The sequence below is a fragment of the Bos mutus genome, chromosome 1 (assembly GCF_027580195.1).
Source record: "Bos mutus isolate GX-2022 chromosome 1, NWIPB_WYAK_1.1, whole genome shotgun sequence".
Lineage (NCBI taxonomy): Eukaryota > Metazoa > Chordata > Mammalia > Artiodactyla > Bovidae > Bos > Bos mutus.
Window position 1 is genome coordinate 102,892,784 of NC_091617.1, and position 26,061 is coordinate 102,918,844.

General features: G+C 37.7%; 1 non-coding gene across 1 annotated transcript; it reads right to left on the reverse strand.

Annotated features, from left to right (window-relative positions):
* Nucleotides 1–2,422: 2,422 nt before the first annotated feature.
* Nucleotides 2,423–2,493, reverse strand: TRNAC-ACA (transfer RNA cysteine (anticodon ACA)). The gene has a single exon. It is a non-coding gene; the product is annotated as a tRNA-Cys (tRNA).
* Between the last annotated feature and the right edge of the window lie 23,568 nt (nt 2,494–26,061).

The following is a 26,061-nucleotide window of genomic DNA, read 5'->3' on the forward strand; positions in this document are numbered from 1 at the left end:
TGCTGTTGCAATGTTGCTCTTAGATGAATTCAGTGATCTTCATCAATGTGGTGTCTTTTTCTCTTGCTGAGGAGGTGTTTCTTCATCTCAACTACAATGCTTTCCATTTCCCTCTGTGATGCTTGTTATCTCTCTGGATGTTGCAGTTCCCCTGCCCTTGGCTGAAAGCTTCTCTGACTGAGGATTCTGGATATCGTCTCTTTTATACTTCACTGGGTTCATCTCTAATGAAATCTCTGTGAAAGATTACCTAGAACCCTGTGCTGCAGTGCTGCTATGCTTGGACCTGGACATAAGTCTCCTCAAGCTACAAAATACATAGAAACTATTGGGTCTGAAAGTCATTCAGTTGTGTCCAACTCTTTGTGTCCCCATGGACTGTAGCCCTCCAGGCTCCTCTGTCTTTGAAATTCTCCAGGCAAGAATACTGAAGTAGGTTATCGTGCCTTTCTCCAGGGGATCTTCCTGACCCAGGGATTGAACTAAGGTCTTCTGCATTACAGGCAGATTCTTTATTGTCTGAGTCACCAGGGAAGCCTTCTTCCTAATTCTGTTTTTTCTCCAGTGGTGCCAACTGAGAAATTTGGCACTATTGCCTCTGTGCCTCTGTCTCCAAGGGCTGCTGCCTGCCTTGGTCCAAGCCCAGTGGACTCATGGATACCAGGAAGCCAGTCAGGAAGCCTCATCAGCCCATCTTTACTCCAACCACTTGCTGCAATTTACAACTTATAAACAAAACATACACATACACACATGCATCCCAAACAAACTCTGTCCTATCCAGTTAGAATTTATAACTCAATTTGTAAAGAAAGGAACCATTAAAGTTGTAACCAAAAATGTGTGAGCAAATCCAGGATAAAAGGTCTTTGGTTTAATTACCAGATAATTTCAAATACAGTAATTGGCTAGGTCATGGTGAAAATTATGAAACAGATGGGAGTTTGATTTGAAATCTCTTAAGCTCTTATGAAAGATGAAGCAAACTTAGAAAAGAGAAAGGGTAAAGACTATGTAAAGTAGAAATGCTTCACTTTGTACCTCATTTCTTAACCTGACTATAAATAAATTCATAAATCTCTCCACTTGAGTCTCCAAATCTAAATAGAAAGCAAACTACAAATGTATAAAGAGCTTATCAGCCTTATTTGGTATGGATTAGTGTAATTCTTTTCCAACTCTACCAATTAACTCAGTAATCAAGTGTGTTTTCATTTCATTTAGTGTCCTAATTAAATGGTTCTAGGATCTTTGTTTATAAATTACAGAAAACTTGTATTTTATCTCTAGAAACACCTGCCTCCTCAGCCCATCACACCTCAACAAACCCAGGTACTCTAAGGAATAACACAGATCAGTAAGGAGTAACACAGATCAGTAAGGTCAGGCCTTGAGTGCCTTGTTTCATTAAGCAAAAACTGGAAAGGGTGACTATTGAACTAAGTCACCTCATTTATGGTTATTACTTGCTTTATAGAGTTCATTTAACTACATCAATAACCTGAAAGATCCTATTTCCCATTTCATTAAATGCTATCACCACTTAGTAATGTTCCCATCAGAATTATGATATTCAACTGGCTAAGGCAAAGATTTTCCCTTGTACCAAGTGTTGTTGACAGCTGAATCTTACAGCCCAATCATGTGGGCTCTGGTCACTGCAGAGTACTATAGCCAACAGAGTCTGTCCTTCTCCATCACTGGTAGGCTTCAATAGAATTTAACTATTGTAAGAGATAATGTGGAAACTAATGATTGTCATTACACCTTCAGGTTTATCAGTAATTCTTTATGGTATTTGTGTGCGAGGGGAAATCAGACAATCTACAAGCCAGCCTTTCCCAAATATCTCCAGAATTATGCCTGTAGAAATACCTCGTCTCCCTTTTATTCCTATGTAAACTAGACCTTCACATAGCAGCAATTTTTGAAGCAGGCTTTTAATATAATTTTGGTTAATATCTTACTAAAGTGGCAGGATATGGGACATTCTAGCACCAGAAATTCAGTTCACAAGCTCTATCCTGTAACATATACTACTGTCAAATACTATCAACACACTTTCAGGTTCTGTTGTATATTCTTGTCATGCTGTGGTCAGAGCATGACAAATTTATCAAACACATGCTTTAAATCTCAGAAGAATGGAATGTGGGCCTCACTTCTTCTTAAAAAACTTTCTATGTCTCTTCAAATTGATAACTAGTAATGTTACTAGACTCACAAGGATGGATATGGGATGAAGACTACATGAGTCTACAGCCAAAGCAGTTTGTACCATTTTCCTGCATGAGTGTGTACGTGCTTAGTCATGTCCAACTCTTTGTGATCTCATGGACTGTAGCCTACCAGAATCCTCTGCACATGGAATTCTCCAGGCAAGAAGAGTGGAATGGGTTGCTATTTCCTATTCCAGGGTATATTCCCAAACCAGGGATCGAACCCAGGTCTCCTGCATTGTAGGCAGATTCTTTACCACTGAGCCACCTGGGAAGGCTCATTTTCCTACAAGAGTGCTTTTCAACCTGGAACAATTTCCCCTCTTCCTCTAGGACATAGTCAACAATATATAGAACCATTTTTCATAATCACAACTGAGGAGTGCTATTGGCAGCTCTTGGGTTAAGGCCATGGATTCTGCTAAAAACAAGACTATATACAAGACTAGCTTCCCTGGTGGCTCAGCAGTAAAGAATCTGCCTGTAATGTAGGAGACATGGGCTCAATCCCTGGGTCTAGAAGATCCCCTGAAGAAGGAAATGGCAACCCACTTTAGCATTTTTGCCTGAGAAATCCCATGGACAGAGGATCCTGGAGGGCTGTAGTCCCTGGGGTCACAATAATTGGACAAAATTTGGCAACTAAACCACCACTGCTTTAGCAAAAGATATCCAGTGAAGTATAGCAGAAAGAGAAAAACAGATACCATATATTAACACATGTACATGGAATCCAGAAAAATGGTACAGGGGAACCTGTTTTTCGGGAAAAAATAGAGAGGCAGATGTAGAGAACAGTTGTGTGAGCATGGTCGGGAAGATGAATTAAGAGATTTGGACTGATGTATATGCGCTGCCATGTATAAAACCATAGCTAGCAGGAACCTGCTATATAGCACAGAGAGTTTATCTCCATGTTCTGTGGTGACCTAGATGGCTGAGATGGGTGGGAGAGGGAGGGCCAAGAGGGAGGGAATATATGTATGTGTATGTGTGTGCTTAGTCTCTCAGTTATGCAACTCCATGGACTGCAAACATACAATTAATTCACTTTGTTGTACAACATTGTAAAGCAACTGTACCCCAATTTTTAAAAAAGATGCCAATAGTGTCTGTGTTAAGAAATTCTGCTTTCTGGGATTCCCTGGTGATCCAGTGGTTAAAACTCTTGTACTTCCACTGAAGGAGGCATGAATTCATCCCTGGTGGGAGAATTAATATCCTACATGCTGCACTGTACAGCCAAAATAATAAACAAACAGATCTTTAAAGAAAAATAAATCCTGCTTTTTAAGTATGCTGCTGCTGCTGCTGCTGCTAAGTCGCTTCAGTCGTGTCTGACTCTGTGAGACCCCATAGACAGCAGCCCACTAGGCTCCCCCATCGCTGGGATTCTCCAGGCAAGAACACTGGAGTGGGTTGCCATTTCCTTTTCCAATGCATGAAAATGAAAAGTGAAAGTGAAGTCACTCAGTCGTGTCCAACTCTTTGCGAACCCATGGACTGCAGCCTACCGGGCTCCTCCGACCGTGGGATTTTCCAGGCAAGAGTACTGGAGTGGGGTGCCATCGCCTTCTCCGCTTTCTAAGTATGATCTTCTGTAAAACACAGCTCTCTGTCTTAATGCCTGAAACCAGCCATCTTGGATTTTCTAATGCTAAGATTTGCAGCCTTTTTAATATATTATCAAATATATAAGTTTAGTCACATAAAATTACCTCAAATTAGAGTTTAAAATCAAGGTTCCATTAGTAATAAAATGACAACTTCAGAGGATCATTTATTTAAAAAATACAATGATTGCTTCTTTTCAAATCATAGGTTAAAATAAGAAGTTAGAAAAATACAGATGTATTAATGGAAAATTTATTTTTCTGGGCTCCAAAATCACTGCAGATGGTGATTGCAGCCATGAAATTAAAAGACGCTTACTCCTTGGAAGGAAAGTTATGACCAACCTAGATAGCATATTGAAAAGCAGAGACATTACTTTTCAACAAAGGTCCATCTAGTCAAGGCTATGGTTTTTCCAGGGGCCATGTATGGATGTGAAAGTTGGACTATAAAGAAAGCTGAGTGCTGAAGAATTGATGCTTTTGAACTGTGGTGTTGGAGAAGACTCTTGAGAGTCCCTTGGACTGCAAGGAGATCCAATCAGTATATCCTAAAGATCAGTCCTGGGTGTTCATTGGAAGGACTGATGTTGAAGCTGAAACTCCAATACTTTGGCCACCTGATGCAAAGAGCTAACTTATTGGAAAAGACCCTGATGCTAGGAAAGATTGAGGGCAGGAGGAGAAGGGAATAACAGAGGATGAGATGGTTGGATGGCATCAGCGACTCAATGGACATGGGTTTGGGTGGACTCCAGGAGTTGGTAATGGACAGGGAGGCCTGGCGTGCTGCGGTTCATAGGATCGCAAAGAGTTGGACATCACTCAGCAACTGAATTGAACTGAATGGAAAAAAACAAGGTGTGCCAAATTAACTTTGGTTTAGAGCTAGGAGATGATTTAGGGATACAGTGTACATATGTGTGAACTGTGTTTTATTGACTGAATGGATATCCATCAAAATGTTATAATAGTTAATACTGAGTATTAATACTGAGCATCAGGAGTGTGAATAATTTTAAATATTATATGCAACTATATAATACATACTGCATGTGTACATATATGCTGTGTATATATATGTATAGTATACATACACACTCTCTCTCCCTCTCTCTCTCTATATATATATATACACTCTGTGTTTGGGAATATATATAAATATATATGCATGTATATATAGTTTTAGTAATGAGGAAAACTACACCAATGTAATTTAAGACACATTGAACTGAATCAGTTCAGCTGCTCAGTTGTGTGCAATTTGTTGTGACTCTGTGGACTGAAATACACCATGCTTCCCTATGTATCACCAACTTTCAGAGCTTGCTCAAACTCATGTCCATCGAGTTGGTGATGTCATCCAACCATCTCATCCTCTGTCGTCCCCTTCTCCTCCTGCCTTCAATCTTCCCCAGCATGAGGATCTTTACCAATGAGTCAGTTCTTCACATCAGGTAGCAAAAGTACTGGAGTTTCAGCTTCAGCATCAGTCCTTCCAATGAATATTCAGGACTGATTTCCTTCAGGATTGACTGGTTTGATCGCCTTGCAGTCCAGGGGACTCGCAAGAGTCTTATGTAACACCACAGTTCAAAAGCATCAATTCTTCAGTGCTCAGCTTTCTTTATACTCCAACTCTCACATCCACACATGACTACTAGAAAAACATAGCCTTGACTAGACAGAACTTTGTTGGTAATGTCTCTGCTTTTTAATATACTGTCTAGGTTGGTTACAGCTTTTCATCCAAGTAGCAATCATCTTTTAATTTCATGGCTGTACACACCAACTGCAGTGATTTTGGAGTCCAAAAAAATAACTGTTTCTGTTGTTTCCCCATCTATTTGCCATGAAGTGATGGGATCAGATGCCATGATCTAAGTTTTCTGAGTATTGAGTTCTAAGCCAACTTTTTCTCTCTCCTCTTTCACGTTCATCGAGGCTCTTCAGTTCTTCTTCACTTTCTGCCATAAGGGTGGTGTCATCTGCATATCTGAGGTTTTGATATTTCTCCTGGAAATCTTGATTCCAGCTTGTGCTTCATCCAGCCCCTCATTTCACATGATGTACTCTGTATATAAGTTAAATAAGCAGGGTGACAATATACAGCCTTGACCTACTTCTTTCCCTATTTGGAACCAGTCTGTTTTTCCACATCCAGTTCTAACAGTTCCTTCTTCACCTGCATATAGATTTCTCAGGAGGCAGGTAAGATGGTCTGGTATTCCCATCTCTTTAAGAATTTTCTACAGTTTGTTGTGATCTGCACAGTCAAAGGCTTTGGTGTAGTGAATAAAGCAGAAGTAGATTTTTTTCTGGAACTCTCTTGCTCTTTCAATGATCCAATGGATGTTGCCAATTTGATATTTGGTTCCTCTGCCTTTTCTAAATCCAGCCTGAACATCTGGAATTTCACAATTCATGTACTACTGAAGTCTGGCTTGGAAAATTTTGAGAATGACTTTGCTAGCGTGTGAGATAAGTGTAATTATGTGGTAGTTTGAACGTTCTTTGGCATTGCCTTTCTTTGAACTGAATACAGATTCAAAAAACTGACCCATACACACATAATAGAATAATTTATGATGATGGGGTTTGGGGAAGACTGCCCCAAAATATGCCAAGGTAACATATCTGAATTAAAGTTACCTAAGAAACAGTCGGTATAAGAAGACTACTCTGACCTTTCTTTGTTCCCCTGAAAGTAGGAAACAAATCACTGAAGGGAAGTTATCTTTCCTTTGCCTGAAGGATGGAGGGAATTCTTGCTACCATAGACAGGGAATTCTAGGCCACAAAGCTGTGTAATCAGAGTATATTACTTCTTTTTTAACTTGTTACCCCAGGCGAAAATCCTTTTTCTTTGTCAAATCCTCAAAAATAATATGTTATTTTCTTGTCTAAAAAGTTATAAAAACAGATTATTTTGGTCACTTCTTCAGTCCTATAATTATGGGACCTCCATATATATGAAATTAAATGTTTGTCTTCTATAATCTATCTTATGTTCATCAGATAATTAGGCCAGTCAAACGAAGATAGTAATGCAGGGAAAATTTCTTCCTCCCTTACAATGACAAAGATGATCTTGCAGTTTTGTGGAGAAAGAAAATAATTTTCAATAGCAATGATGCATTAGTTGAACATTCAGATACAAAAGTAATCATCTTGACCCCTATTTCACAGCATAATTAGAAGTCAACTCCAGGAGGAATACAAATGTAAATGTGAAAGGAAAAAAAAATAATAATCAGGGACTTAGAAGAATTCATAGAACATCTCCTTGACCTTACAGTAAGCAAAGATTTATTAAAAATTGGGTCTATATAAGTTCAAATTAAGAATGAAAATAAAATTTATAAATTAAAAAATATCAAAATTAGCCAATAGTATTTATAACAGGTACTACTAAGAGTAGAAAGGCAATCTATAGATTGATTGAAAATATTTTAAATGCACATATCCAAGCTTATATCTAAAATATATATTACAAAAATTCTTATAAGCCAATAAAAAAAGCAACAAAAATGAGCAAAAATCTTATATGGAAAAAAATTGCAATACCAATATTTAAATTATCAACAACATTTTAAAAAAGCTCTCAACTTGATTAGTCACCAGCTAAATGCATATTTAAGCTAATTCAACAACACTATATACACAATTGGAGAAGGAAATGGCAATCCACTCCAGTATTCTTGCTTGGAAAACCCTATGGACAGATGAGCCTGGTAGGCTACAGTCCATGGGTCACAGAGAGTCGGGCATGACTGAGTGACTTCACCTTGAACTTTTGATATGCACAATAGAATTGTTAAAATAGTGAGTAAATATATAGCAAGGATGAGAAATAAATGAAATATAAATGATTATGATGTACACATTATTTTGAATGATATATGCTAGCAATGAAGGAGCAAATATAGAATGTGGTTCTGTAAAGTCAGAAAATGAACACAATTAATCTATAATATTACAATAACTATAGTGAGTCATTAGCTTATTATGAGATAAGTTTTGCCTGGGAAGAAAACAGGAGAGATTCTGAATTGCCTGGTTATGTCCTAATTTTTGTTGTGAATGATGCTTAAAGACTGTTTTGTGAAATTCACTGACCTTATGATTCAACATTTTTATGTTAATATTAAACAAAATTCACAAAAACTATGCTACAGGAAATAAAAAACATGTTTTGATATTTTCCAAAAAGTTTTTTGATACCCCACTGAATTTAAGTGATAATGCTTTTGTTTTGATCAATAGAAAATAAACTTTGCTTCTCATTCTATATTAGTTTGCAAAGGCTTTCTATTCAGAGGTGGGTTATCTGTTACCCTAAGAACTATAAGTTAATCTTTCCCAAACTCTTATTCTTAATAAATAAAATATGAATAGAATATTCAAATCAGAATACTTTAGAATTAATTAGAAAATATATGCAAAAATATTGCACAAATAATACAAATATTCATGTTATTTCTTTCTCATCACCTACAGAATTTTCCAAATGGTATCTATTAAATAAATTAGGTATAATATTCAGAGTAATAATAAATTAGGTTGAGAACTAAATAAAATTAACTGAGCTTCATTTTCATTTAGCTGTTCACCATCCTGTAATCTTTAGTTTCCTAGGACACAGAGCAAGTTCTCCTCATGCCACTTCTTTCATCTGCTAGATGCTGCTGGTGGTGATTGTCATTTATATTTGTCATGAGATATGAACTGTCCAACTCTGTGATGGATATATCTACTAAAGGCTCAAAATGCCAAGTAGATATTTGCTTTCACAACTGTAAGTAGAATATTAATGTATATTGCCATTTCTAACTGTGTTTATAGAGAAAAATTGTACTACCCAGTTGAATAATTTGAGCATACTTAGTTTTACCTTTCTTCTTAGAGATTAGACAATGGGCTTAACTGTGTACATTCCTCAACCTTCTCCAAATCCAGATCAAATTGATTAAAGAAACAAGAGAATGAAAGAAAAAAGATATTTCTTTAAATTTTCATGTATACACAAAACAAGACTAGATATGAACCTCCCACAATCTTAGTTGAAATTTAAATGGACCATCACAGCTTTTAGTTTCAAGTTTAATATTGTGTTTAATCATAATGTCATATGGGGTAATGACTATCACCATATGACAGAGAATTAAGGACAAGGTCATCAAAATATGTATTAAATTGAAAATCACTCTACAGAGTGGTCAGATCTAGGTCATGCAATTTTATAGGTGATGATACTGGATATCATTTCACATTCAAGAGTGTTTGCTAGCAGGCAAGATAGAGTGATAGTTGATAACAACCAAAAATTCAATAATTTTGGAAAGCTTTACAAATGAAATATATTAATAAGCAAAGTTTTGAATCTTAAATCTGTAAATAGGCAAAGCAATGGGAAACTCAAAAAGCTTTTCCAAGTTCTGATTTGAGTAACCTAAGACTAGAAGAGGAGGCCCAAAACAAAACAATGTCAAGGACACAGGAAAAATAATTATGAAGAAATGTAAACTGAATGCTAGGAAACAAATAAATCTGATAAAAGCATCAAGGAAAATATCCAGAGCTGAGAGACCAGCACAAAACATTAAATATGGGCATTCACTAAATTACTTCATGGCAAATAGATGGGGAAACAACGAAAATAGTGATAGACTTTATTTTCTTGGGCTTCAAAATCACTGTAGATGGTGACTGTAGCCATGAAATGAAAAGACACTTGCTCCGTGGAAGAAAAGCTATGACAAACCTAGACAGCATATTAAAAAGCAGACATTACTTTACTGACAAAGATCCATCTAGTCAAAGATAAGGCTTTTCCAGTAGTCATGTATGGATGTGAGAGTTGGACCAAAAAGAAAGCTGAACATTGAAGAATTGATGCTTTTGAACTGTAGCATTGAAGAAGACTCTTGAGAGTCCCTTGGACAGCAAGAAGATCCAACCATTCAATCCTGAAGGAAATCAGTCCAGTCCTGAATATTCATTGGAAGGACTGATGTTGAAGCTGAAGCTCCAATACTTTGGCCACGTGATGCAAAGAACTGACTTATTGGAAAAGATCCTGATGCTGGGAAAGACTGAAAGCAAAAGAAGGGGATGACAGAGGATGAGATGGTTGAATGGCATAACCGACTATATGGACCTGAGTTTGAGCAAGCTCCAGGAGTTGGTGATTGACAGGGAAGCCTGGCATGCTGCAGTCCATGGGGTCACAAAGAGTCAGACATGACTGAGCTACTGAACTTAACTGGTTCACTAAATTCTTCCAGGAAGAAAAGAATTATTAGAACAGAATCGTAATTCTATTTGCCAGTAAAGAGAATTATAGACAAACAGGTGCTGTCTCCCAGCAGAACAGTTTCAAACACTTATGGAGTGCCTACTCTTGGCTGATACAATCTTCAATATAAACAATCCATCCACTGAAACTACAAGTTTATTTAGGAACCTTCTTTCTAATGAAGTTACCCAAATTATTAAAGGTGTTTTTTTATACATGCAAAGGGGAAAGACATTTAAATTCATTTTGCAACCAAAATTATTTTTATTAACATCTTACAAAATATTGTAACATGTATCTGTGTGTATAGGTAGATAAATGACAATAAGTAAACAAACATAGATTTATAGATGATAAGAAATATAGATAAAAATGCTGGTTGAGGTCAACTATTCTGAAGAATAATGACCTTATAATAAGTATGACTTGTGGTCAGGTGTATTAAGCAAAATTCTAAAAATGTCTCTCCTCATTGTTTCCCAACCTCATATTGAGGACTGAAAATATTGAGTTTTCATGCCTATGAATGTTACTGATGTGGCAAAATGGACTTGCATATGTTATTAAGGCTACAAATTGCATGCTAAGTCATTTCAGTCAAATCTGACTCTTGGGCCCTATGGACTGCAGACTGCCAGGCTCCTCTGTCCATGGGAGTTTCTACACAAGAATGCTGGAGTGTGTGGCCATGCCCTCCTCCAGGGAGTCTTCCCCACCCATGGACTGAACCCACTTTTCTTATGTCTCCTGCATTGGCAGGCAGGTTCTTTACCATCAGGACCACCTGGGGAACCCCAAGACTACTAATTAGCTGATCTTAAAACCGAAAGATTTGCCTGGATTTTCAGGTGAGGTGAAGGTAATATAATTAAATGAGCCCTTTAAAAGTGAGGAGTTTTTCCAGCAAGCAGCACAACATAAAGTCAAATATTTGAAAAACTATTTCAAAACACTGGGAATGCCATTCCTGATTTCAAGATGGAGGCTACCATATTATGAGGACATGGGGACATGGGCATCCCCTATATGATAAAGGCTGAACCTAGATGATGAACAGTGAGAAAAAAGAGACCTCAATCTTCCAATTACAAAAAAAAAAAAAAAATCTTCTGATAACCAATGAGCTTGGGAAAAAAAAGCCAGATTGCACCAAAGCCCTATTGACATCTTGATTTCAGCCCAGTAAGACACAGAGCAGACAATCTGGTCATTATGTGCCAGACTTCTGACACAGAGAACTATTTGCTAAAATATGGGCATTGTTTTAAGCTACTGTGTCTGTAGTCAATGGCTAGGCAGCAATGGAAGCCTGGGCTTCCCTAGGGGCTCAGAAGGTAAAGAATTCATCTACAATGCAGGAGACTTGGGTTTGATCCCTGGATGGGTAAGATCCCCTGGAAAAGGGAATGGCTACCAACTTCAGTATTTTTGCCTAGAGAATTCCATGGACAGAGGAGCCTGGTGGGCTACAGTCCATGGGGTTGCAAAGAATAAGACATGACTGAGCAGCTAACAAACATACACAATGGAAGACTAGTGGATTAGAGTTTAGATTCAGTTCAGTTCAGTTCAGTCACTCAGTCGTGTCCAACTCTGCGACCCCATGAATTGCAGCACGCCAGGCCTCCCTGTCCATCACCAACTCCCGGAGTTCATGCAAACTCATGTCTATCTAGTCGGTGATGCCATCCACCATCTCATCCTCTGTTGTCCCCTTCTCCTCCTGCCCCCAATCCCTCCCAGCATCACAGTCTTTTCCAATGAGTCAACTCTTCCCATGAGGTGGCCAAAGTACTGGAGTTTCAGCTTCAGCATCATTCCTTCCAAAGAAATCCCAGGGCTGATCTCTTTCAGAATGGACTGGTTGGATCTCCTTGCAGTCCAAGGGACCCTCGAGAGTCTTCTCCAACACCACAGTTCAAAAGCATCAATTCTTTGGCACTCAACTTTCTTCACAGTCCAACTCACATCCATACATGACCACAGGAAAAACCATAGCCTTGACTAGATTAACTCTTTAATACTTGCACATACATACCCTATTTGATTTATAAATAAATAATAAATAGTATTAATAGTAGTACATATTATACATATAAGGGATAATTGCTTGAAAGAGATAAAATATGAAGGCAATAATTACTTTTAATAAAATTTTAAGTGTATAAGAATTTTAGATTTAGAGAAAAGTTCAAATGATGATACAGTGAGTATCCATAAAACTCTCATCAAAGTTTCCCCAACTGTTAATATCCTACATTAGTACAATATATTTTTGCAACTAAGGAAACAAACTTATAACATTGCTATTAACAAAACACCACATTTCATCTGAATTTCACTACCTTTCCCTACATGTCTTTTTTTTTTCTTTTGCCTCAGTATTCTATCTAATATACCACATTGTATTTAGTCCTTATGATACTATGATGGTGAGTAAGAGACAATATACATTTTCAAACCCATAGAACTCTAAAACACAAAGAGTGACATATGCACAATAAACTTTCATTAACAATATAGCAATATTCATTCCATAGTTATAACAGATATTCTATGCTAATGTAAAATGTTGATAACGAGGAAACTATGGGATGGGGTTACCAATGGTATATGGGAACTCTCTGTATTATCTAACCAATTTTTATGCAAATTTAAAACCACTCTTGAAAAATAAACTCTGCTAATTTAAAAAATATCTAACTCTACTCTTAGAGAATTAAAAAATATTTAATATTTCACAGAGATAAACCAGTAAAAAAATCTCTTCTCTTCATTATAAAAAGAGAAAGTTAAATTTGGTTGAGTAGCTTTTTATGGGGGGGGGGGTGGGTTTCAGTAGTTTAAGAATCAATTCACCTCAGGTCCTTGTCCTAAAAAAAAATGATGCATAAACTTTTACCAGTATGCTGAGTAGACATAGAAAAGGGTAAGTGAAATTAGGTAAGGAAGAAGAGACGAAAATGGGAAAAGTAAGTAAAATAACAGAAGTAAGTAAACTGTTATTAAGAAAGAAAGAAAATGCAATTAAACAACTCAGATTTTTACTCTCCCTCAGCGAAGATTAAATGCATTTAATTATAATACCTGTGGTATCAATTTATGCTTTCCAAAAATGGGTGGGAGAAATTAAATAATATCATTATCATAATGATATTTTTGCCAAAGCCATAGAGAATAGCAAGCACTCAATTCCATGTTAGGTGGTCACTGATCAGTTTGGTCACAAACCCATGTGTACCTAGATTTCTCCTTTCTTGATGGGTTATAAATGAAAGTTAATTGCACTTCTTTTTTTTTTCCCCTCATTTTCTATATACTGGCTGCTGTGACTGGCATATTTCCCTTAACTGATTTAATCTTATTTCCAGGAATTAATATACATTTAAATTAGATAATTTTTACAGATAATACTTGTACATGGTTTAAACATCCAAATAGTAACACACACAGAAAAACTATACAAATAAGTATTAAATGAACTGGATAACCATGATGGTGTTGTCACTAACCTAGAGCCAGGCAGCCTGGGGTATGAAGCCAAGTGGGTCTCAGGAAGTATTACTATAAACAAAGCTAGTGGAGGTGATGGAATTCCAGTTGAGCTATTTCAAATCCTAAAAGATGATGATGTTAAAGGGCTGCACTCAATATGTTAGCAAATTTAGAAAACGAAGCATGGGTCACAAGACTGGAAAAGGTCAGTTTTCATTCCTATCCCAAAGAAGGGCAATGCCAAAGAATGTTCAAACTACCATACAACTGCACTCATTTCACATGGTAGCAAGGTAATACTCAAACTCCTTCAAGCTAGGCTTCAATAGTATGTAAACTGAGAGCTTCCAGGTGTACTAGCTTGATTTAGAGAAGGCAGAGGAAACAGAGATCAAATTTCCAACATCTGTTGGGTGATAGAAAAAGCAAGAGAATTCCATAAAATAATATCTACTTCTGTTTCATTGACTAAAGCTTTTGACCATGTCAGTCACACCAAACTGTGGAAAATTCTTTAAGAGATGGGAATACCAGACCACCTTACTTGCCTCCTGAGAAAATTATATGCAGGTCAAGAAGCAACAGTTAGAACTAGATATGGAACCAAGGACCGGTTCATTATTGGGACAGGAATAAGACAAGGTTTATATAACTTCTATGCAGAGTACATCATGTAAAATGCCAGACTAGATGCATCACAAGCTGGAATCAAGCTTGCCAGGAGAAATAGCAACAACCTAAGATATGCAGCTGACATCACCTTTAGAAAGCTAACAGGAACTAAAGAGCTTCTTGATGAAAGTGAAAGAGGAGAGTTAAAAAAAACAGGCTTGAAACCCAATATTCAAAAATCTAAGATCATGGCATCTGGTCCCATTACTTCATGGCAAATAGATGGACAAACAATGGAAACAGTGACAGACTTCATTTTCTTGGGCTGCAAAACCACTGCAGATAGTGAGTGCAGCCATGAAATTAAAAGACGCCTGCTCCTTGGAAGAAAACCTATGACCAACCAAAACAGCATATTATAAAGCAGAAACATTACTTTGCAGACACAGGTCTGGCTAGTCAAAGCTATGATTTTTGCAGTATTCATGCATGGATGGGAGAGTTGGACTATAAAAATGGTGAGCATCGAAGAATTGATACTTTTGAACTATGGTGTTGGAGAAGACCCTTGAGAGTCTCTTGGACTACAAAGAGATAAAAGCAGTCAATCCTAAAGGAAATCAGTCCTGAATATCATTTGAAGGACTGATGCTGAAGCTAAAGCTACAATACTTTGGCCACCTGATGCAAAGAGCTGACTCATTGGAAAATAACTTGATGCTGGGAAAAATTGAAGGCAGGATGAGAAGGAGAGGACAGAGGATGAGATGGTTGGATGACATTACTGACTCAATGGGCATGAGTTTGAGCAAGCACTGGGAGATGGTGAAAGTCAGGGAACCCTGGTGTGCAGTCCATGGAGTTGAAGAGAGTTGCGCCCAACTGAGCAACTGAACAACACATTGAAAATAGTTAAGCTGCTTCCCCACCTTACTGAATTTAATCTTAGGTATGTGACTTGCTTTCATCAGTGGAATGTGGAGGGTAGTCACAATATGCTATTTCTAAGCCTAGATCTGAAGAGACATCATGTGGTTTATCAATTTTGTATTATTTCAATATAAGAACAGGATTTGGGTAGCCTGTTGAACTGGAAGAATGAAAGATATTAAAGCAGACATGTACTTAATCCTCAACTCAGAGCAAAGATCAGCCAAGTCCAGATTCAATCATGTACACTTCACCCAATCTGTAGTTAGGTAAGCAAGAAAGACATATTTTATGTTGTTTTCCTTTCAGTTTTGAATAGTTTATTATAAAGCTTTTTGTAGCTACTGAAATTAATACAATCTTCCTTTTTAGTTTAGACATTTTGAAAAATATCTATTGATTCTCATCTCTCCAGTCATATTTATGAACCAGGCAACACATGTTTAGGATCTGTATTTCTGTTTTGGGTAGAAAGGTTGAAAGACCTAACCTTGTGGATTTCACTGTCAGGTCATAAAGCTATCGATGATTTTTTTCTTTGTCATTTGAGTTTCTCCAACATGAGTACTTTATCAGGTCTTTTCTTTTTGTGAAGTAATTTTAATTGAATGAAAATTGCTTTACAATGTTGTGTTGGTTTCTCCATACAGCAACTTGAATCAATAACAATTTTATATCCTTTCCTTCTTGAGCTTCCCTCCCCCTAACCCACCCCTCTGGGCTCCCTGTGTTATATAGCAACTTCCCACTATCTATTTTACACATGATAGTGTAGTGTATATATGTGAATGCTTCTTTCTCAATTCATCACACCTTCCCCTTCCCATGCTGTATCCACAAGTCTGTTTTCTCCTAGGTTCATCAGTATCATTTTTCTAGATTCCATATATATGTGTTAATATACAATACTTATTTTTCTCTTTCTGACTTACTTCACTCTGCATAAGATGCTCTAGGTTCATCCATCTCATTTTATCTGACTCAAATGCATTCCTTTTTATATCTGAGTACTATGCATGGTATATGATATGTATCATATCTTATCCATTCATCTGCTGATGGGCATATAGATTGCTTACATGTCCTAGCTATTGTAAACAGTGCTGCAGTGACACTGGGGTACATTTATACTTTCAGTTCAGTTCAGTTCAGTCGCTCAGTCGTGTCCGACTCTTTGCGACCCCATGCTTGCCAGGCCTCCCTGTCCATCACCAACTTCCGGAGTTCATGCAAACTCATGTCCATCCAGTTGGTGATGCCATCCAGCCATCTCATCCTCTCTTGTTCCCTTCTCCTCCTGCCCCCAATCCCTCGCAGCATCAGGGTCTTTTCCAATGAGTCAACTCTTTGCAAGAGGTGGCCAAAGCATTGGAGTTTCAGCTTCAGCATCAGTCCTTCCAATGAACATCCAGGACTGATCTCTTTTAGGATGGACTGGTTGGATCTCCTTGCAGTCTTCGCAAGAGTCTTCTCCAACACCGCAGTTTAAAAGCATCAATTCTTTGGGGCTCAGCTTTCTTCACAGTCCAACTCTCACATCCATACATGACCACTGGACAAACCAGACGGAACTTTGTTGGCAAAGTAATGTCTCTGCTTTTGAATATGCTATCTAGGTTGGTCATAACTTTCCTTCCGAGGAGTTAGCGTCATTTAATTTCATGGCTGCAATCACCATCTGCAGTGATTTTGGAGCCCCCCAAAATAAAGTCTGACACTGTTTCCCCATCTATTTTCCATAAAGTGATGGGACCAGATGCCATGATCTTTGTCTTCTGAATGTTGAGCTTTAAGCCAACTTTTTCACTCTCCTCTTTCACTTTCATCAAGAGGCTTTTTAGTTCCTCTTCACTTTCTGCCATAAGGGTGGTGTCATCTGCATATCTGAGGTGATTGATATTGCTCCGGGCAATCTTGATTCCAGCTTGTGCTTCTTCCAGCCCAGCATTTCTCATTATGTACTCTGCATATAAGTTAAATAAGCAGGGTGACAATATACAGCCTTGACATACTCCTTTTCCTATTTGGAACCAGTCTGTTGTTCCATGTCCAGTTCTAACTGTTGCTTCCTAACCTGCACATAGGTTTCTCAAGATGCAGATCAGGTGGTCTGGTATTCCCATCTCTTTCAGAATTTTCCACAGTTCATTGTGATCCACACAGTCAAAGGCTTTGGCATAGTCAATAAAGCAGAAATAGATGTTTTTTCTGGAACTCTCTTGCTTTTTCTATGATCCAGCGGATGTTGGCAGTTTGATCTCTGGTTCCTCTGCCTTTTCTAAAACCAGCATGAACATCTGGAAGTTCAAGGTTCACATATTGCAAACCATTACTATATGTATAGAACAGTCTTCCATCATATGTAGTCTGTCCCACTGTTTATATTGTCCAGTGCAATACACAGTTATGGTTACTAAATTATATCTTGCACTTCAACTATTGTCTTTTGGTTGAAGTGCTATACCATAGCCTATTCAATAGGCTATACCATAGCCTATTCATGTTGTATATATACATGTCCTCCCTCATACAAGTGAGCAGGTATACCTTGTCCATGGGGCATTACTATGCAATCCTAAAATGACTCTACTGATTATGTACTCATTAATAAGTGCCTAACAGTTTGCCTGATACAATCTTTTGTCAGTACAAATTGAAACAGAAGAAATTTCATATATGCTTTAAGAAACTAAGAAATATATAATTCTTGTTGTTGTTAGTGTTTAGCTGCTAAGTGTTGCCCAACTCTTTTGTGATCCCATGGACTATAGTCCATCAGGCTACTTTGTTCATGGAATTTCCCAGGCAAGAATACTGGAGTGGGTTGCCATTTCCTTCTCTAATGGATCTTCCTGACCCAGGGATTAAACCCAAATCTCCTGCATTAGCTTGTGGATTCTTTAGCACTGAGCCACCTATGTATATTTATATATATATATATATATATATATATAAATAAAATAAATAAAATATGGTATAGTTCACTTAATTCTAAAATGAAAAAGAGCAAATATGAACCGAGGAAAAGCTGGCAATTTTAAAAATCAATCTTATTATATAATAATCAAAATACATAAAATGCTATATATGCCTAGAATAGTTGTTGTTTAGTTGTTAAATTGTGTCCAACTCTTTGTGAGCTCATGGACTGTAGCCTGCCAGGTTCCTCTGTCCATGGGATTTCCCAGGCAAGAATATTGGAGTGGGTTGCCATTTCCTTCTCCAGGGGATGTTCCTGACCCAGGGATTTAACCAGCATCTCCTGCATTGCAGGCAGATAATTTATTGCTGAGCCACCAGGGAAAAAGGTAGAAAACCTGGAATAATTCAGTATATTTAAATTTTTCTTCCTATATAGAAATAATACCTGGGGTTTTCATTAGTACATCTCTAGATATACACACACACACACACAAACACACATATATCCATGTAAAATACCAATAAGAATGGCAACTTGAAATAAAACAGAAATACTGTATCTTAACATTTTTGTTCAACATCATAAATATGTCTTACCAATTCTTGCCAATTTGCAATGTCACTTTGTCCTGCAGAATTAACAGGCATATGATACAGGGTTTTTTTTTTTTTTTTTAAACTAAACTTGTATTTTGATAAGTAGCATGAATCTTTTGATATACTTTCTTCTCTTTGGAGAAATTATGTTTTGCTGTGAATGCAAATATTGAAAAATATTGAAGAAATCACAAATTATTAATTAAGATCTTCAATTTACTGTATTAGAGAAGTATTCAGCCATCAAAATATCTGTACTTGATAAATACTTTATCAATATGTAGAATGCAAATAATTTAATAAGAGAGTTGATTGTGAATTGAATTGGTTCAGATAAGCACACCTGTTATGTTTGCATTTTACTGAGGTTTTAGTTCAATGAAGTTCTATCAACTACTTAAGGTATCTTCCAATTTAGTATCAGAATAATCTCCTGGAAAGCTTTCCGAATATACTATTCAGCAAAGTTGGCTTAAAGCTCAGCATTCAGAAAATGAAGATCATGGCATCCGGCCCCATCGCTTCATGGGAAATAGATGGGGAAACAGTGGAAACAGTGTCAGACTTTATTTTTTGGGCCTCCAAAATCACTGCAGATGGTGACTGCAGTCATGAAATTAAAAGACACCTACTCTGTGGAGGGAAAGTTATGACCAACCTAGATAGCATATTGAAAAGCAGAGATATTACTTTGCCAACAAAGGTCCGTCTAGTCAAGGCTATGGTTTTTCCTGTGGTCATGTATGGGTGTGAAGACTGAGACTGGGAAAAAGGCTAAGTGCCAAAGAATTGATGCTTTTGAACTGTGGTGTTGAAGAAGACTCTTGAGAGTCCCTTGGACTGCAAGGACATCCAACCAGTGCATTCTGAAGGAGATCAGCCCTGGGATTTCTTTGGAAGGAATGATGCTAAAGCTGAAACTCCAGTACTTTGGCCACCTCATATGAAGAGTTGACTCATTGGAAAAGACTGTGATGCTGGGAGGGATTGGGGGCAGGAGGAGAAGGGGACGACAGAGGATGAGATGGCTTGATGGCATCACTGACTCGATGAACGTGAGTCTGAGTGAACTCCGGGAGTTGGTGATGGACAGGGAGGCCTGGCGTGCTGCGATTCACGGGGTCACAAAGAGTTGGACACGACTGAGTGACTGAACTGAACTGAACTGAACTGAAACCAAATAGCATTCAATATTTTTTTAATCCTAAATCAATCTGATTACTTCTTGAAAGGCCTTTACAATGTTCCCTGATAAATTGAGCAATTAAAAAAAAAGTTACTATCAGGGACATGAAAGCTTGCCTGGGAAACATTCATCACCCTTTTTTAGAATGAATAATAGGAATTTCTGTCATGACCTTAAAATATATTTAAGAGAGAGAAATACATTTTATAGAGTTATAAGGAGTCATTAATGAATTATAAAAAGGAAGATTATAAGATTTTTCTAAAAAATTCTTACTTGAAGACCCATTCTACTTTAGCAAGGAGAAAGTAAAAAGAGTGTGAAGAAGATTCAATATAAATAAGGACCATCAAATAACATCAGTTACTTGCTGCTTCTGCAGATGTATATATTAGAAACACCAGGCCAGACAGATTTCACTAAAACAAGACAAACCTCTTTATCATACAGCCATGAAGGGCAAGCTATATGATGGAACCACTTAAAACTGACTTTATCACCCTAAGATAGACATACAACTGAATCAAAATGCAAATTATGCAATCACTGCTGCATTTTTAGACAGCACTGTTCAGAGGACAGCTGCTCTATGTACAAAGAGGAAGTGGCAGATCTGAAGTCTGTGAAACATTCCATGCATTTTGGAAACACATCCAGAGAATAATGCTCTTAGTTATGATTCACATACTTAAGTAACTAAACATGTTGTACTTTATCCCCTTCAAGATCTTGTATATAACAAATTTTAGGAAAACCTTTTAATATTCTTCCTAACTTATATGTTACCAAAATCAACCATTTTTGTTGTTGAATTCATTGGGAATATAAAATGGTAATATTTTACTGTGTTGATTTAGACTTAGAGAAATACATCCAGGTTAGTTAGTTACTATATTTATCTAATAATACCAAAATTAAAAAGAGATATATCTGTCCCCTCTTGTAAGAACATAAGCATAAAGCAAAGAATATTTAAAAACATGATAACATCACGTTTTCTGAAGCTGCAAAGAAGATGGATAATCAGTTGCTGCATGAGGAGACCACCAACAGTGAAACCTATTTTTGCCTCAGTTTCCTCACCAATACACAGGAGTATTAATAATACCTAATACACAGGCAGAGTACATCATGAAAAATGCTGGGCTGGAAGAAGCACAAGCTGGAATCAAGATTGCCAGGAGAAATATCAATCATCTCAGATATGCAGATGACACCACCATTATGGCAGAAAGTGAAGAGGAACTAAAAAGCCTCTTGATGAAAGTGAAAGAAGAGAGTGAAAAAGTTGGCTTAAAGCTCAACATTCAGAAAACGAAGATCATGGCATCTGGTCCCCTCACTTGATGGGAAATAGATGGGGAAACAGTGGAAACAGCGTCAGACTTTATTTTTCTGGGCTCCAAAATCACTGCAGATGGTGACTGCAGCCGTGAAATTACAAGATGCTTGCTCCTTGGAGGAAAAGTTATGACCAACCTAGATAGCATACTGAAAAGCAGAGACATTACCTTGCCAACAAAGGTCCGTCTAGTCAAGGCTATGGTTTTTCCAGTGGTCATGTATGGATGTGAGAGTTGGACTGTGAAGAAAGCTGAGCACCAAAGAATTGATGCGTTTGAACTGTGATGTTGGAGAAGACTCTTGAGAGTACCTTGGACTGCAACGAGATCCAACCAGTCCATTCTAAAGGAGATCAGCCCTGGGTGTCCTTTGGAAAGAATGATGCTAAAGCTGAAACTCCAGTACTTTGGCCACCTCATGTGAAGAGTTGACTCATTGGAAAAGACTGTGATGCTGCGAGGGATTGGGGGCAGGAGGAGAAGGGGACGACAGAGGATGAGATGGCTGGATGGCATCACCGACTGGATGGACATGAGTTTGGGTGAACTCCAGGAGTTGGTGCTTGACAGGCAGGCCTGGCGTGCTGCGATTCATGGGGTCGCGAAGAGTCGGACACGACTGAGCGACTGAACTGAATACACAGGTTGTTGGGAGACTTAAATAAATTAATAAACACGTATAGCCCTCAAAACAGTGACAAATAGTTGTTGCTACATAAATGTTTGTTGATATTACTTTGACTGGTAAAAGTTATATCAAAAGCATTTAATTAATTGCTAGATTCCATTCTTTACTCCTGTACCAGCAGGACGACTACAGTGCATGTCACGTGTATGTGTATATGTGTGTACTCAGTTCTTTCAGATTCTTTGTAGCCCCCTGGACTGTAGCCCACCAGGCTCCTCTGTCCAAGGAATTTTCCAAGCAAGAATACTGAGAAGTCATTGAAATAGAAAATGCAAGGTGATCCAACCAGTCCATTCTGAAGGAGATCAGTCCTGGGTGTTCTTTGGAAAGAATGATGCTAAAGTTGAAACTCCAGTACTTTGGCCACCTCATGCAAGGAGTTGATTCAGTGGAAAAGACTGTGATGCTGGGAGGGATTGGGGGCAGAAGGAGAAAGGGACACCAGAGGATGAGATGGATGGATGGTATCACCGACTTGATGGACATGAGTTTTGAGTGAACTCTGGGAGTTGGTGATGGACAAGGAGGCCTGGCGTGCTGCAATTCCTGGGGTCACAAAGAGTTGGACACGACTGAGCAACTGAACTGAACTGAATGGTGGCTATCAATAACAATAATAAAAACATAAGTGGAAAGAGATGGAACAGAGAATGTTAGACTATTTGGAAGTGAGGTGTGAGAAATGGAATGGACCAGGGCCATTGTTTAAAGACATGATCGTTTTTGTTTTGTACTTTATGGTATATAACATTTTTCAATTATAGTAATAGATGTTACTGTTTTATTATTGTTACTCATGCTGATTTTACATGTGCTAGCATTTCTATTTATCAGTTCTTATTAGTTCTTACAACTATTACCTACTCTGTTCACCTTACCTGATAAGTAAATATTTTTTGCTTTTGCTTTGCTAAGTCGCTTCAGTTGTGTCCAACTCTGTGCGACCCCATAGATGGCAGACTACCAGGCTCCCCGTCCCTGGGATTCTCCAGGCAAGAACACTGGAGTGGGTTACCATTTCCTTCTCCAATGCATGAAAGTGAAAAGTGAAAGTGAAGTCGCTCAGTCGTATATGACTCTTCGTGACCCCATGGACTGTAGCCTACCAGGCTCCTCTGTCCATGGGACTTTCCAGGCAAGAGTACTGGAGTGGGGTGCCATTGCCTTCTCCAAGTGAATTTTAACAGGTATATTTTAACAAAAATATTTAATAAAATGACATCTTACTGAATGGATGCTAAGTTGCTAAATACAAATTGAGACATTTCTGGATGAGTTAATAAATACAACATATGTTTTGGAGAGATCATTTTTTGATAACTTTAGGGAGATCAAACTGAAGAATCAGGAGTAGAAATACCAAGCTCAACACCAACTACTGTGAGGAAGTTAATATGAGGGTTATTTCTTATAAGAACACATTGAAGAGGTAGGTTGTAATTCTTGGCAAAAGTTTTAAGAATTTATATTGAGAAAATTCCCAGTGAAATTTCTACTTCATTTCTACTATGGTGTTTCTGTTTGTTATTTTGTTTTATTTTACTTCTTTGTTTTACTTCTATAAATCTTGCAAAATAGGTAATCCTGTCAACTTAATTTTTTTCTTAACATAATGACTACCTTTGCTTCATATGAATTCCAGAATTTATGACTGGACTTAAAGGTGGATTCAATTGACTTGTTTATTTTTTAGTTTTTCTCTTGCTTTATTTTAAAAAGAGCTGACATACATCACTGTATAAGTTTAAGGCATACAGTATGATGGTTTGATTTATATACATTGTTAAATGATTATCACAATAGGTTCAACTGTCATGCATCTGTTCATACACACACAATTAAAAGAAAAAAGAAGAAGAAAAGAATAAAGGGATTGTTTTTTCTCCTTCTAATAATACAGGGTTCAATCTCTTAACTTTTCTAACTATCATACAGCAGTTTTAGCTATGGTTATCATAATGTACATTACATCCCTAGTACTTACTTACCTTATAACTAGAAGTTTTACCTTCTGACCACCTTCTTCCAATTCCCTTCCTTCCACTCCCCACTTTTGAGAACCAAAAGACTAATCTCTTTTTTTCTGTGTTTGTTTTTATTTTTACTGTTATTACTAATACTGCATATTAAGAATTTATTAACCATCTTTTCTAAATTAAACTATAGTTGATGTACAATATTAGCATCAGGTACAATACACAGTGATTTGACATTGGCATAAATAATGAAATGATCACTATGAGAAGTCTAGTAACAATCCATCTCATTATGAAGGTATTACAATATTATTGACCCTATTCTTTATGCTGTATATTACATCCCAATGGATTATGTACTTTGTAACTTGATGTTTGTACCTTGTAACACTTTTCACCTAAATTGTTCCCTCAACACCTTTCCCTCTGGAAATCATCCACTTATTTCCTCTATCCATGAGCCTGTTTTCATTGTGCTTTCTTTGTTTTGTCTTTATGATTTCATAAGAGAGATCAATAGACAGAGGCACCTAGTGGGCTAGAGTTCTTGGGGTCACGAAGAGTCAGACACATCAGTGACTAAGCATGTATGAATGCAAGTGAGATCAAACAGTATTTGTATTTCTCTGACTTATTTCACTTAGAATAATACCCTCCAGATCCAATGGAGTCATTGAAAATGGCAAGATTTTATCTTTAATGACTGAGCAGTAGTCCACTGCATATGTATATACACAACTTATTTATCCATTCATCTATAAATGGACACTTAGGTTGCTTTCATATCTTAGATGTTGTCTATAATGCCACAGTGAACACTGATGTGCCCATAACTTTTTGTAGTAGTATTTTTTTTTTCTTTGTTTTATTTTCAGGTAAATACAAAGATGTGAAATTGCAGGACCATATGGGCTTCCCTGGTAGCTCAGTGGCTTGGGAGCCAAAAAAAGTAAAGTGTGTCACTGTTTTCATTTTTTCCCCATCTACTTTCCATCAAGTAATGGGACCCGATGCCATGATCTTTGTTTTCTGAATGTTGAGCTTTAAGCCAACTTTTCAGAGACGGCAATGGCACCCCACTCCAATACTCTTGCCTGGAAAATCCCATGGTCGGAGGAGCATGGTGAGCTGCAGTCCATGGGGTCACTAAGAGTCGGACACGACTGAGTGACTTCATTTTCACTTTTCAGTTTCATGCATTGGAGAAAAATGGCAACCCATTCAAGTGTTCTTGCCTGGAGAATCCCAGGCACAGGGGAACCTGGTGGGCTGCCATCTACGGGGTCGCACAGAGTAGTACACGACTGATGCGACTTAGCAGCAGCAGTAGCAACAGAAAGCCAACTTTCTCAGTCTCCTTTTTCACTTTTATCAAGAGGCTCTTTAGTTTTTCACTTTCTACATGAAGGTGGTGTCATCTACACATCTGGTGTTATTGACACTTCTGGCAATCTGGATTTCAGCTTGTGCTTCATCCAGCCTGGCATTTCACATGAGGTACTCTGCATATTAGTTAAATAAGCAGGGTGACAATATACAGCCTTGATGTACTCTCCTGATTTGGAACCAGTCTGTTGTTCCCTGTCCAGTTCTAACTGCTGCTTTTCGACTTGCATACAGATTTCTCAGGATGCAGGTCAGGTGATCTGGTATTGCTATCTCTTTAAGAATTTTCCACTGTTTGTTGTGATCAAAGAGTCAAAGGCTTTGGTGTAGTCAGTAAAGCAGAAGTAGATGTTTCTCTGGAACTCTCTTCTTTTTTGATGATCCAGCGAATGCTGGCCATTTGATCTCTGGTTCCTTCACTTTTTCTAAATCCAGCTTGAACATTTGGAAATTCACGGTTCACGTATTGTTGAAGCCTGGCTGGAGGATTTTGAGCATTAGTTTGCTAGTGTGTAAGATGAGTATAATTGTGTGGTAGTTTGACCATTCTTGGGCATTGCCTTTTTTGGGGACTGGAATGAAAACTGACTTTTATCCAGTCCTGTGGCCACCACTGAGTTTTCCAAATTTGCTGGCATATTGAGTGTAGCACTTTCACAGCGTTATCTTTCAGGATATGAAATACCTCAACTGGAATTCCATCACCTCCACTAGCTTTGTTCATAGTGATGCTTCCTAAGGCCAACTTGACTTCACATTCCATGATGTCTGGCTCTAGGTGAGTGATCACACCATC